Source organism: Dendrobates tinctorius, unplaced genomic scaffold (assembly GCF_039654945.1).
Source record: "Dendrobates tinctorius isolate UK_male_01 unplaced genomic scaffold, ASM3965494v1 ptg000022l, whole genome shotgun sequence".
Lineage (NCBI taxonomy): Eukaryota > Metazoa > Chordata > Amphibia > Anura > Dendrobatidae > Dendrobates > Dendrobates tinctorius.
Genome location: NW_027361690.1, coordinates 31,237,223 through 31,249,748, shown reverse-complemented (window position 1 = coordinate 31,249,748; position 12,526 = coordinate 31,237,223).

Genomic DNA, 12,526 nt, shown 5'->3' with positions numbered 1-12,526 from the left:
TCATGGCGCCATATTTCCTTAATGTGGAGATGCTTATTGTATTAGTGCAGGAGCGACCAGAATTCTGCGACCAACATGATGCCCATTATGCCAACCGGGCAAGAAAGGAGGCGTCATGGAGGCGCATATGTCACCAGATGTTCCATGATTTTGGTGATCGGCCACGTGAGGAGCAGCAGAAACTGAGTAAGTACAACCCAAAAACAGTTTAAAAATACCTCACATCAAAAGATGCATATAGAATCAGCCACCCCCCTTTCCTGTGCTTGTACTTTTTTCCCTCATGAGGCGGGTAGATTTTGATGTGACCCATGGTTTTACACTGCCATCATTTGGCACAGGCCACAAGCTCCTCATCCTCCTAGCCAACCAAATTATTAAGTGTAGTTACTTGATACATGAACTATTGTGACCCTGTGTATCTGGGCTGGATGGGCCAATTAGATATGCCTCCCTGGGAAGAAAGCACACCCCAGAAGGCCACATGCCTAGGCTACTGGTAGCAAATTTGACATATCAAATATGTGAAATTGATAATATTTCCTGTCACATTGCAGTGGAAGATGTGATGAGATGGTGGCACAGCATCCGCGACCAATACAGGCGGGAACGTCAGGAGTGGTGATGCGGGCTGCATAAAGAGAAAATACATCTATTATGACCGCCTCTCCTTCCTCGCCCCTATTCTGGATCTGAGACCGTAAGTAGATACCTCACACCACATTACACAGATACTTTACAGGGCCAAAAATATTGATTTATTTTTGGCTCTGTTCTATTTCATAATAGAACTCAGTCCAACCTTATAGATAGAGGAACGGGCTCAGATACAGAGCCCATCATTGATCCTGTAGGGGATGAGGTGGCTGGCCCATCTTCTCCCCCTACGAGAAGCATGGGTGAAGAATCCACTCAGGAGAACCCATTGCCTGCGCCACAGACCCCACCACCAGGACCGTCTTCTGCTGCACCATCAGCCATACTGGAGGAGCAGGGCAACATGAGCAGCAGCCCAACTGCTCAGATCCGGGGCTCCCCACAGCCTGCTGGACCATCCCAGCAAGGACGAAGAAGGCGCCAGATCCCTGCCCAAGATACCCGGACCAATGTGGACACAGGGGTCCTCAACTATCTGGCTAGAGTGAATACAGATGATGGCGAGGAGGCACACTCACGTAGCCTTGCCCTTTATCTCCGTGCCCTTTCCCGTGAGGTGAGGCTCCGTATTTGAGGATGTTTTCAGATCCTGCTTGATGCAAGCACACCCCCAATACCCCATATGAGTTGTTTGAATATCTGGAGAAGTGGCAGCTTTCACCCAGAAATCTAATGCGCCTTAGACCACCCAGACAGATGCTTGCTCAAGCAGGCTCTGAGGATCCTCAAATACGTGGGCCTACACCTCACCCCCTTCCTCCCCCTACCCAACCTTCACAACACCAGCAACATATGTCTGCCTCTAGCAACCCCACCAATATGGCCACTTTTTCCCACCCAGTGTTGGAGGCTGGTCCCAACCTGGTTGGGGACGACATGGCTATATTGGTGGGTATGAGACACGGGTCTACCCGAGCCAACAAGATGCCCCTGTTCCGTATCACTCTGGCCAGTACCAAGCCCAATCCCAGGAGGCAGTACAATACCCACATCATGGGCAACAGTATGCTCCCAAACAGGGCGATGTTGGGCAAAGTAGCCAGCAGCAACCACAGGCTGGTCTTCCGCCTTCTCCTTACCCAAATTACCAAAATTTATAATGTAGCCATTTTGGTATTGCATTATGTTGTATTTTTGTTTTTGTATGTGTGAAAAATTGTTTGTGAAAAAATGTTCACATCTGCAAAAAGGCCAATATGCCACATTGCCACAGTTCTTATATGGCAATAATATGTTTTGATTTAAAAAAAGCAACAAAAAAAAAGGGTCAAGTAAACATTCGGCTACTACTTTTTACGTCTCTGTCTCAATTCAAAAAAACAGTGTCAGCAAATTAACATATGCTTACCAATGCAATTAAACAGTCATAGAATCTGAAGGGGGAGAAATATATATATTAAGACACACATAAACCACAAAATTATAACATAGATACAGCATGCTCTTGCCAAGACATTTCCCCCTCAGGTGACATAAAGTAATTTGTGAAAATATCACGCACCTTGAGGCCAGAGAGCGGTCTACGCTGAGGGTTGATAGGTGGTGTCGCCCTACGCACATTGGCCAACCCACGCACAACACCAGCAGAGGAGGAACAATCATGTATCCTGGTGAAGTTATGAAGAACCACACAGGCTTTAACTACTTCATTAACATTTTGTTCACTCAGCTGAATGGCAGACTGGAGTACCTGCCATTTGGCGCAAAGAATGCCAAAGGAACACTCCACCAGTCGCCGAGCACGTGATAGGCGCAAGTTAAAAATTCTGCGCCTGTGGTCAAGGTTGCGCCGGGGATATGGCCTCATGACATTGCATGTTAACTGAAACACCTCATCTGCCACAAGGACATAAGGGACAGATTCTTGAGTGGAGCCTGGTAGCTGGCGTGGTGGTGGTGGTAGATCCAACTGGTTGGTGCGTAGCCACCGAGCCATAATGGAAGTATTGAAGACTCGAGAGTCTCCCGTCCTTCCATAGGCCCCAATGTCAACAATTATAAACTTGTATTGAGGGTCGGCCAGAGCCAACAATACAACAGAAAAGTATTGTTTATAATTGAAGAATTGGGAGCCAGAGTTTGGCGGCTTATGCACCCGGATATGTTTGCCATCACGGGCACCAATACAATTAGGAAACTGGCATTCCTCCTCAAAGTCCCTTGATATCCTCAACCAGTCTTCCATCCTGGGCTCGGGCATGACGAGTTGATGTAGTCTTGACCATATTTGACTACATGTCGACCTGACTATGCCAGAAATGGTAGATCTTCCAATCAGAAACTCATGGTGGAGGGCAGCATAAGACAGGCCAGTGGACAGGAAGCTGAAGAACAACAGAAAAGGAACCTTTTAGAATGCACAAATTAAACAAAAAAAGGTACATACATACAAAACTTGTTATGAATTCACATCTAATAACAAACACATATTTTGTTGCACAATGACTAAGTGATATTCAGTACATCTTACACATAACATTCTGGTCTGTAAGTTTCAACATATCTGGAATAAGATGAGGGCATTACAATTATTCCATGAAGCAAAAAATACATACTTTGGGCAACACATCATCAACATAGAGAATGTGGTTGTGTAGTACATACCGTAATGTGAGTAGAAGTCGCTCCTCTGCAGATATAGCTTTGTGCATCCTTGTGTCCTGAAAGGTTATCCCAGGGCGCACTGTCTCCAAGAGTTGATCAAATGTTGCAAGGCTCATGCGACAGTATTGGTAGAATTTAGCCGGATGCTCCCGCAGAGAAGAATAGAGGTGGTGAAAATGACCTCTTGTGAGTCGTTGCCTCAAAAGTGGATGGACCCACATGCGTCTCCTCCTCCGCGGATCCACTATCACTGGGTATGGTTGACCAAAGCGGCGTGACAAAAGCCAGTTGAAGAGAACCTGCTCAGTTGTGTTGAAAGTCAGACTCTCTGCCATGTTGCACATACAACAGCAACACACCTAGTGAAGGCAAGGTCACAAATGGAGGCTGCCACCTGTTCCTGAGGCAATAAATAGGGTGCAGGCTAATGATTTAAATAGCAGACCTCAAAACCGTTAAATGTCCATTTTGCAAGCCGGCGAGAAAATCTCGCCATACGGATTACATATGGATCACATACGGATGCTGACATGCGCAAAATATGCGACCACACCTTGCTTACGGATCACATACGGAGCACTATTTAGGGGTCATTCATCCGTCTTACGCATGTAAACTACGGACCGTATTTTGCATCGGTTAGTGTGACCCCGGCCTAATCCTGATAAACAGGGAGAAAATGTTTGAGGAGGTAAGAGTGGATGAGACCCTAGGAGTAAGCGATCATGCTATCATAGAATTTTGGATAACTAGACGAGGAAGACCTGTGAAGACTCCGACTTCAAGGTTAGATTCAGAAAGGCAGATTTTCAGGGACTCAGAAAGATTATAGGAGGGATCCAATGGCTGGATATCCTTAATGACAAATGTCCAGGAAGGATGGGAAATTTTGAAAAATTAGATTCTCAAATCACAGTCATTATTTTCAAAAAGAGGGAAGAATAGGAAGCATTTAAAGAAACCAGGATGGATGAACACAGAACTTAAACACATGCTAAAAAGGAAGAAAGAAATGTTTATCAAATGGAAAGAGGGAGGCACATCTAAAGAAGAATATAATGATGTCTGCAGAACCTGCAGGGTAAGCATCAGATTATCTAAAGCTGACAATGAATTAAGGCTTGCAATAAATGTCAGAAGCAGTAAGAAAGGATTTTAGAGGTATGTTAAAAGTAATCAAAAGTCAAATATACTTTAGGATTGTTAAAGGATGTAAATGGTAAAGTGGTAAAAAAAAATGATGCTGAGAAGACCAATTTTTTAAATTCCTATTTTATATCTGTTTTCTTTCAGAAAGTAAATGTTAGGCCGGAGTCACACTGGCGAGGAATACGGGTGCGTGAGAGGCGCAAAAAGCACGCATTAGACACGGACCAATGATTCTCTATGGGGTCCCTCGCACCAGCCGTATATTTCTACTCAGTATCCTACGCTCCGTGCCACTCGCAGCATGCTGCGATTGTCAGCGTACTACGCCCGTAGTACGCCAATGCAAGTCTATGGGTGCGCAAAAAATACGGATTACACACGGAGCACACATGTGACCTGCGAGAAATACGCACCCGGTGTCTTTTAGCAAAGCCGGCAATTCAGTGCGCTATACAGTAAACTCACACTGACAGTTTTAATAAAGAAATGAAAGAATAGATATAGACACATAGAATACATATATATATATATATATGCATTCTATGTGTCTATATCTATTCTTTCATTTCTTTATTAAAACTGTCATAGGGCTCCATTATATGTCCATTTTGCAAGCCTGCGAGAAAATCTCACCATACGGATGCCATACGGATTACATACGGATGCTGACATGCGCAAAATACGCGACCACACCTTGATTACGGATGACATACGGAGCACTGTTTAGGGGTCTGTCATCCGTATTACGCATGTAAAATACTGACCGTATTTTACGCAGGTTAGTGTGACTCCAGCCTAACAACCACTGATATTCACTGTCCTATTGAAGGAATAGAAGAATCCACACTATCTATACACAGAGAGATGGTGAAGTAAAACTTAGCTAACATAAATGAATTCAAGTCTCCAGGTCCTGATGAATTTCCTAGGGTACGGAAAGAGATAGCAGAGGAAATTATTGAACCACTCTCCATAATCTTTGAAATTTGATAGAGAATAGGAGAAGTCCCAGAAGACTGGAGAAGAGCAAATGTTGTCTCTACCTTCAAAAAGGGGAAGAAGATGGATCCAGGGAACTATAGGACTGTGCGCCTGACTTCTATACCAAGAAATATCTTTGAAAAAATTGTTAAACAACATGTATGGAAGTACCTTTATGAGAATGAAGTGATTAGTCAGAGCCAGCATGGGTTTGTAATGAATAAGTCATGTCATGACTAACTTCATTTCCTTCTATGACAGAATCACTGACTGGGTGGATCAGGGAAGCGCAGTGTTTATAGTGTATCTTGACTTCAGCAAAGCATTTGACAAAGTATCTCATACCATCCTTATTGAAAAAATGACCAACTATGGAATCGACAAGGCAACTTTAGGTGATTGGAAGCAGGAGGGATAGCTAAAGAAGAGAGGATACAAAAAGATCTAAATAAACTGGAGCAGTTGGCAGCAACTAACAGAATGTTTTTTTAACAGGGAGAAATGCAAATTCGTACATTTGGGCAAGAAAAATAAAAAAACATATACGGAATGGGAGGAATAGGGCTAAGAAGCAGCACATATGAAAAAGACTTGGGTATACTAATAGATCACAGACTAAACATATGTCAACATTGTGATGCAGCAGCAAAAAAGGCAAACACAATTCTGGAATGTATTAAGAGAAGCATAGAGTCTAGATCACAGTAAGTAATTATCCCCCTCTACTGCTCCTTTGTCAGGTGGCATCTGGAATACTGTTTTCAGTTTTGAGCATCACATTTTAAAAAAGACATCAACAAACTGGAGCAAGCTCAGAGAAGAGTGACCAGAATGGTGACGGTCTGCAAGCAATGTCCTATGAGGAACAGTTAGAGGATTTGGTAATGTTTAGCTTACAAAAGAGAAGAATGAGAGGAGACTTAATAGCTGTCTACAAATATCTCAAGGGCTGTCACATTGTAGAAGTATCATCTTTATTCTCATTTGCACATAGAGCGACTAGAAGCAATGGGATGAAACTGAATGGGAGACGATAAAGATTAGACATTAGAAAAAAAATGTTGACAGTTAGGGTGACCAATGAGTGGAACAGGCTGCCATGAGAGGTGGTGAGTTCTCCTTCAGTAGAAGTCTTCAAACAGAGGCTGGACAGACAACAGATTACATCACAAGTGTGAGTGAGCCCTTAGAATAGTAATTCAAAGATTCAAATGAGATAAAGGAGGTGCTGTACCTGCATAGATAGTGTGACAGTGAATTAATTTATCTGTGATATAAAACAGTAACAGCACCTTGATAACAGCATTTATTTTTAATAGCATTTTTTTAAACTTCACACACCTTAATTGCAAACCAGGAGAGCAAATGAATATCCTGAGTCCTAATTTTGCTTGTAAAGAAGAATCCTGAAGCCTAGGCAGGAAAAGCTATTTAAAAAAAAAAAATCACAAATTTGCTGAATCTTGAAATTTAGAATCATCTGTCTACCTAACAAAGTGTGGGTGTTATCAGCTTTCTTTTTTTTTTTTGCACACTTCTTTGGTCAAGTAGTGCAATATTAGACCCATACACACCCCTTGAATAAAGCAGCTTGTTGCAAGTACACATTTTTGGGAAGCAAAATTAACATGCCTTTCTTGTCCCGCTTATTTTTTGGAAAACACCATGAGTGCGATATTTTTTTAAATCTCTTATATACCGTATTATTCAGACTATAAGACTCACATGACCATAAGACGCACCTAGGTTTTAGAGGAGAAAATTAAGAAAAAATTGAAGCAAAAAATGTGGTCAATTCTGTTCTTAATATCCCCTATCCTGGTATATATGGTCCTCTCATCCCCATCCTGATACACATGACCCCCTCATCCCTACCCTGGTGTGCATGGCTCCTCATCCCTATCCTGGTATGCATGGATTCCTCATCCCTATCCTGGTATGCATGACCCCTCATAACTATCCTGGCAGGAATGATTGCCCTCATCCCTATACTAGTATGCATGGCCCCATCCAAATCCTTTTAGGCAGAGCCCCATCTCATCCTAGTATGCATGGCCCATTCCCTATCCTGGTATGCAGGACCCAATCCCCATCCTGGTATGCAAGGCCCCCATCTCATCCTAGTATGCATGGACCCATCCCTATCCTGGTATGCAGGGCCCCCATCTCGTCCTAGTATCCATGGCCCCCAACTTATCCTGGTATGCAAGGCCCCCATCTCGTCTTGGTATGCAGGGTCCCATTCCTATTCTGGTATGTATGGCCTCATCCTTATAATTGGCCCCCATTCTCGTATGCATGGCCCCATCAAAAACATTAAAAAAAAAAAAACATTACACTTACCTTCCTGCGTTCCATCGCAGCGTCCTGCTCTGGTGCCAGCAGCTGCTTTGCTTTATGCTTGTAAGCAGTGCATGGCAGGGGACGCCATGCGCTGCTCACAAGCAGTGCACAGCTGCCAGAATACTCGTGGGGACTGTGCGCACAGAGAGCAATAAGTATTCATTGCTCTTTAGTAGCATGCAGTGTCAGTCACCGGCTTCCTGCTGCTCCCGGCAGTCACATGTGCCGCTGCTTAAGAGAAATATTAATTCAATGTGCATGGAATGTAGTGAATATTCATTTCTCATTTGCAGTGGGAACAGAAGCTGCTGGCTTCAGCCTCCTGTGACCTGCTGATCCGCCAATGCCACTCCCCCACTTCCCCACCACAGCCAGAGCCGGTACATCCAGACTATAAGATGCACCCCCATTTTCCTCCACATTTTTGGAGGAAAAGAGTGCGCCTTATAGTTAGAATAAAACGGTAATGGATACACGTAAATTTTTTTAATACCAGTTTTAATAATCCAATTTATCAACAGTACACCCCCCCAACCATACTGCATGCTGTTGTCATATTTTTATTTCCAAGAGTGAATCTACGTGTACCTACTTTGCAATACAGCATTGTGAGTTACGTTGCATTTTTGTTCAAGGTGAGATAACTTAAAAGCTGTCTCGACTTGTCTTTGAGCTGCAAAGCACCTGCAATATAGACACAATAGCAGCAATTATGGGCAGGGATAATACTTGAGTTTCATGACTCACTATGTGACTGTTTGTAGCTGCAGCAATGCACCAGCCAGAATCGGTACAGCTCCTGGGAGCTATGTTTGCCTCAACCACCAAGCATCATCATTATCTTTCTCCTTCACTGGATCCTTCGCAACAGGCACTGAACTCATTCATTCTGCTCATGCAAGGTAAAGAAAGCACTCCCAAGCAGTGGCGTAGCAACTGTTTGTGGCGCCCGGGGCGGTCGAAAAATTTGCCGCCCCTTTGGTCGTTGATAATTCGGAAGCATCCGAAGAGCCCACACTACACTCAAAGATCTAATTTTTAGTCTGCTACTAACTCTGCTATTATTTCTAAATTTCTAGACTTTCAACTTCTTGCAGTTCTCTATATATATGTATGTATTAGCTTGATGATGCTGGATGAAGACCTAATGGCTTTTTTTAATAATAATTTTTAATAATGTGACAGAAAAAAACCCAGAAAGTACAAATTATTTTGGCGGACAGGGGGCGGACACTGACAGCTTGGGGTCCCTGTGCAAGAAATGTGTCCGGGCCCCCCTCCTTTTATGGCGTCAAAGCTACGTGTGTGTGTGTGTATATATATATATAGATAGATAATTGATATTATATAGCCACACACACACATACAGGTATATATTACATAGTCTCCTTTATTATGTATATTGCTGTCCCATACACAGTGCCTTCTCTTGTTATGTACAGTTCTGTCCCTTACATATTGGATTATATAGAGCCCTGTTTTTTATTACATACCGTCCTGTCTTGTTAGCTGTATAATGCAATGATGGCTGATGGAGCATGGGAAAGCTTCCTTTCTAATGGAGGAGCTGATGGACTGGTCGTCTGGTCACCGGCTCCTCGATCAGCAGTCATTTTATATCTAACAAGAGAGGGGACCATGTAATAAAAGAGGGCGCTGTGAATAACAAAAATACACTATGTAAGAGACAGCACTATACATAACAGCAGAGGAAGCTATATAATAAGGGACGGCACCATATATAACTAGAGAGGATGGTAGGTAATAAGGGGCGGTGTTATACATAATAAAAGAGGAAACTATGTAACTAAGGATGGTGTTATACAGAATTAGTGAGTACACTATATACTAAGGGACTGTGTTAGACATAATAAACGATAATGTCTTCCTCCACCTCCCCCTGTTCCTAAGGCCATTATAAGTCCCCCTTCCTCCCATCCCAATCCCCCACACCCCTCATTGTCCTCCTCCCCTCGCATCCCATTATTGTCCTCTCCCCCACCTCCATCATTTTCTTCTCCACCACTATCTTTGCTTTCTCCCCCACCACTCCCATCATTGCCCATTCCACCACCTCCATCATTTCCTCCTCCTCCACCACCCCCATTTATTGCCCTTTCCACCACCACCATCATTGCATTCTCACCCACCACCCCATCATTGCCCTCTCGACCATCACCCCATCATTGTCTTCTCCCCATCACTGCCTTCTCCATCACCCCATCACTGTGCCTTCTCCCCATCACTCCCATCATTGCCTGCTCCATCACCCCATCACTCCCATCATTGTCTGCTCCATCACCCCATCATTGCCTGCTTCATCACCCCCATCATTGCCTGCTCCATCACCCCATCACTGCCTTCTCCATCACCCCATCACTGCCTGCTTCATCACCCCATCACTCCCATCATTGTCTGCTCCATCACCCCATCACTGCCTGCTCCATCACTCCCATAATTGTCTGCTCCATCACCCCCATCATTGCCTGCTCCATCACCCCCATCACTCCCCTCATTGCCTGCTCCATCACCCCATCATTGCCTGCTCCATCACCCCCATCATTGCCTGCTCCATCACCCTATCACTGCCTTCTCCATCACCCCATCACTGCCTGCTCCATCACCCCCATCACTCCCCTCATTGCCTGCTCCATCACCCCATCATTGCCTGCTCCATCACCCCCATCATTGCCTGCTCCATCACCCCCATCACTCCCCTCATTGCCTGCTTCATCACCCCATCATTGCCTGCTCCATCACCCCATCACTGCCTGCTCCATCACCCCCATCACTCCCCTCATTGCCTGCTCCATCACCCCATCACTGCCTGCTCCATCACCCCCATCATTGTCTGCTCCATCACCCCATAATTGCCTGCTCCATCACCCCATCATTGTCTGCTCCATCACTCCCCTCATTGCCTGCTCCATCACCCCATCATTGCCTGCTCCATCACCCCATCATTGCCTGCTCCATCACCCCATCATTGCCTGCTCCATCACCCCCATCATTGCCTGCTCCATCACCCCATAATTGCCTGCTCCATCACCCCATCATTGTCTGCTCCATCACTCCCCTCATTGCCTGCTCCATCACCCCATCATTGCCTGCTCCATCACCCCATCATTGCCTGCTCCATCACCCCATCATTGCCTGCTCCATCACCCCCATCATTGTCTGCTCCATCACCCCATAATTGCCTGCTCCATCACCCCATCATTGTCTGCTCCATCACTCCCCTCATTGCCTGCTCCATCACCCCATCATTGCCTGCTCCATCACCCCATCATTGCCTGCTCCATCACTCCCCTCATTGCCTGCTCCATCACCCCATCATTGCCTGCTCCATCACCCCATCATTGCCTGCTCCATCACCCCATCATTGCCTGCTCCATCACCCCCATCATTGCCTGCTCCATCACCCCATCACTGCCTGCTCCATCACTGCCTGCTCCATCACCCCATCATTGCCAGCTCCATCACCCCATCATTGCCAGCTCCATCACCCCATCATTGCCTGCTCCATCACCCCATCATTGCCTGCTCCATCACCCCCATCATTGCCTGCTCCATCACCCCATCACTGCCTGCTCCATCACTGCCTGCTCCATCACCCCATCACTGCCTGCTCCATCACCCCATCATTGCCAGCTCCATCACCCCATCATTGCCTGCTCCATCACCCCATCATTGTCTGCTCCATCACCCCATCATTGCCTGCTCCATCACCCCATCATTGCCTGCTCCATCACCCCATCATTGTCTGCTCCATCACCCCATCATTGCCTTCTAGACCATCACTCCCATCATTGCCTGCTCCATCATACACACAGACACACACACACACACAGACATACATACATACATACACACAAGACACCACCTCTCTCCTCTCACCTGTCCGCAGCATCGCCCGCGCTTCCTCCCTCACACAGCAGCGGCCGCTGAATGATGACGTCACTCAGCGGCGCTCCTCTGTGTGAAACAGGAAGCGCGGCCTCCGGGCAGGAAGCAGGACGGACCATTGCCGCTCCGCTCCTGCTATTCACTCTTGCAGGCAGCGGAGCTGCCGTGATCGCATCGCTCCCTGCCCGCCGCTGCACTGCACTGCAGGGTGGAATTGCTGCTGCCGCGCCGCCCCCACACACATGCCGCCTGGGGCGGACCGCCCCCCCCCGCCCCCCCACGCTACGCCAGTGCTCCCAAGCAATTTTACAGCTTGAAAGCCTGAAGTACAAAAGCCATACAGCGACCAAGTTGCCGCTGTGCAAAAAGCAGCAACTCTCATACTGGCTGGCTCTTTGTGAACTGCAGCTGGGAATTCCCAGAGCATTCTTGTGACCTTGCAGTCAGGAAAAGTAACCCATGCTCCCCGGCATGGCCCACATCTTGGATTTAATAGTCCACAGGGAGCTATGTCTGTTTCCACCACCAGGCAGCGTTTATGTCTTCTCCTACACCTGCTTTGTATACTACTCAACAGACATGATCCCATCAACAACAGCAAAAAGGTACAATATTGATTCCACACACTGCCCTCTTCATTTTCATTAATGCAAGGATTTACAGCCTGAAAGCATCAAGGACAAAAGCATTAAGTGGTGAATCTAATGCTGGAATGTTCTTCCTGAACTGTAGCTGGGAATTGTCATGAGCAAAAATGTCTGTAATATTATGGCTGCCTTACGTTTGACCAAAGAAACTCTTACTCCTTGTATGGCCCACGTTCTGAATTTAATTCTGCAACACATCTTTAAGAAATAAACCCACTTGAAACACTTAGTGGTTATTG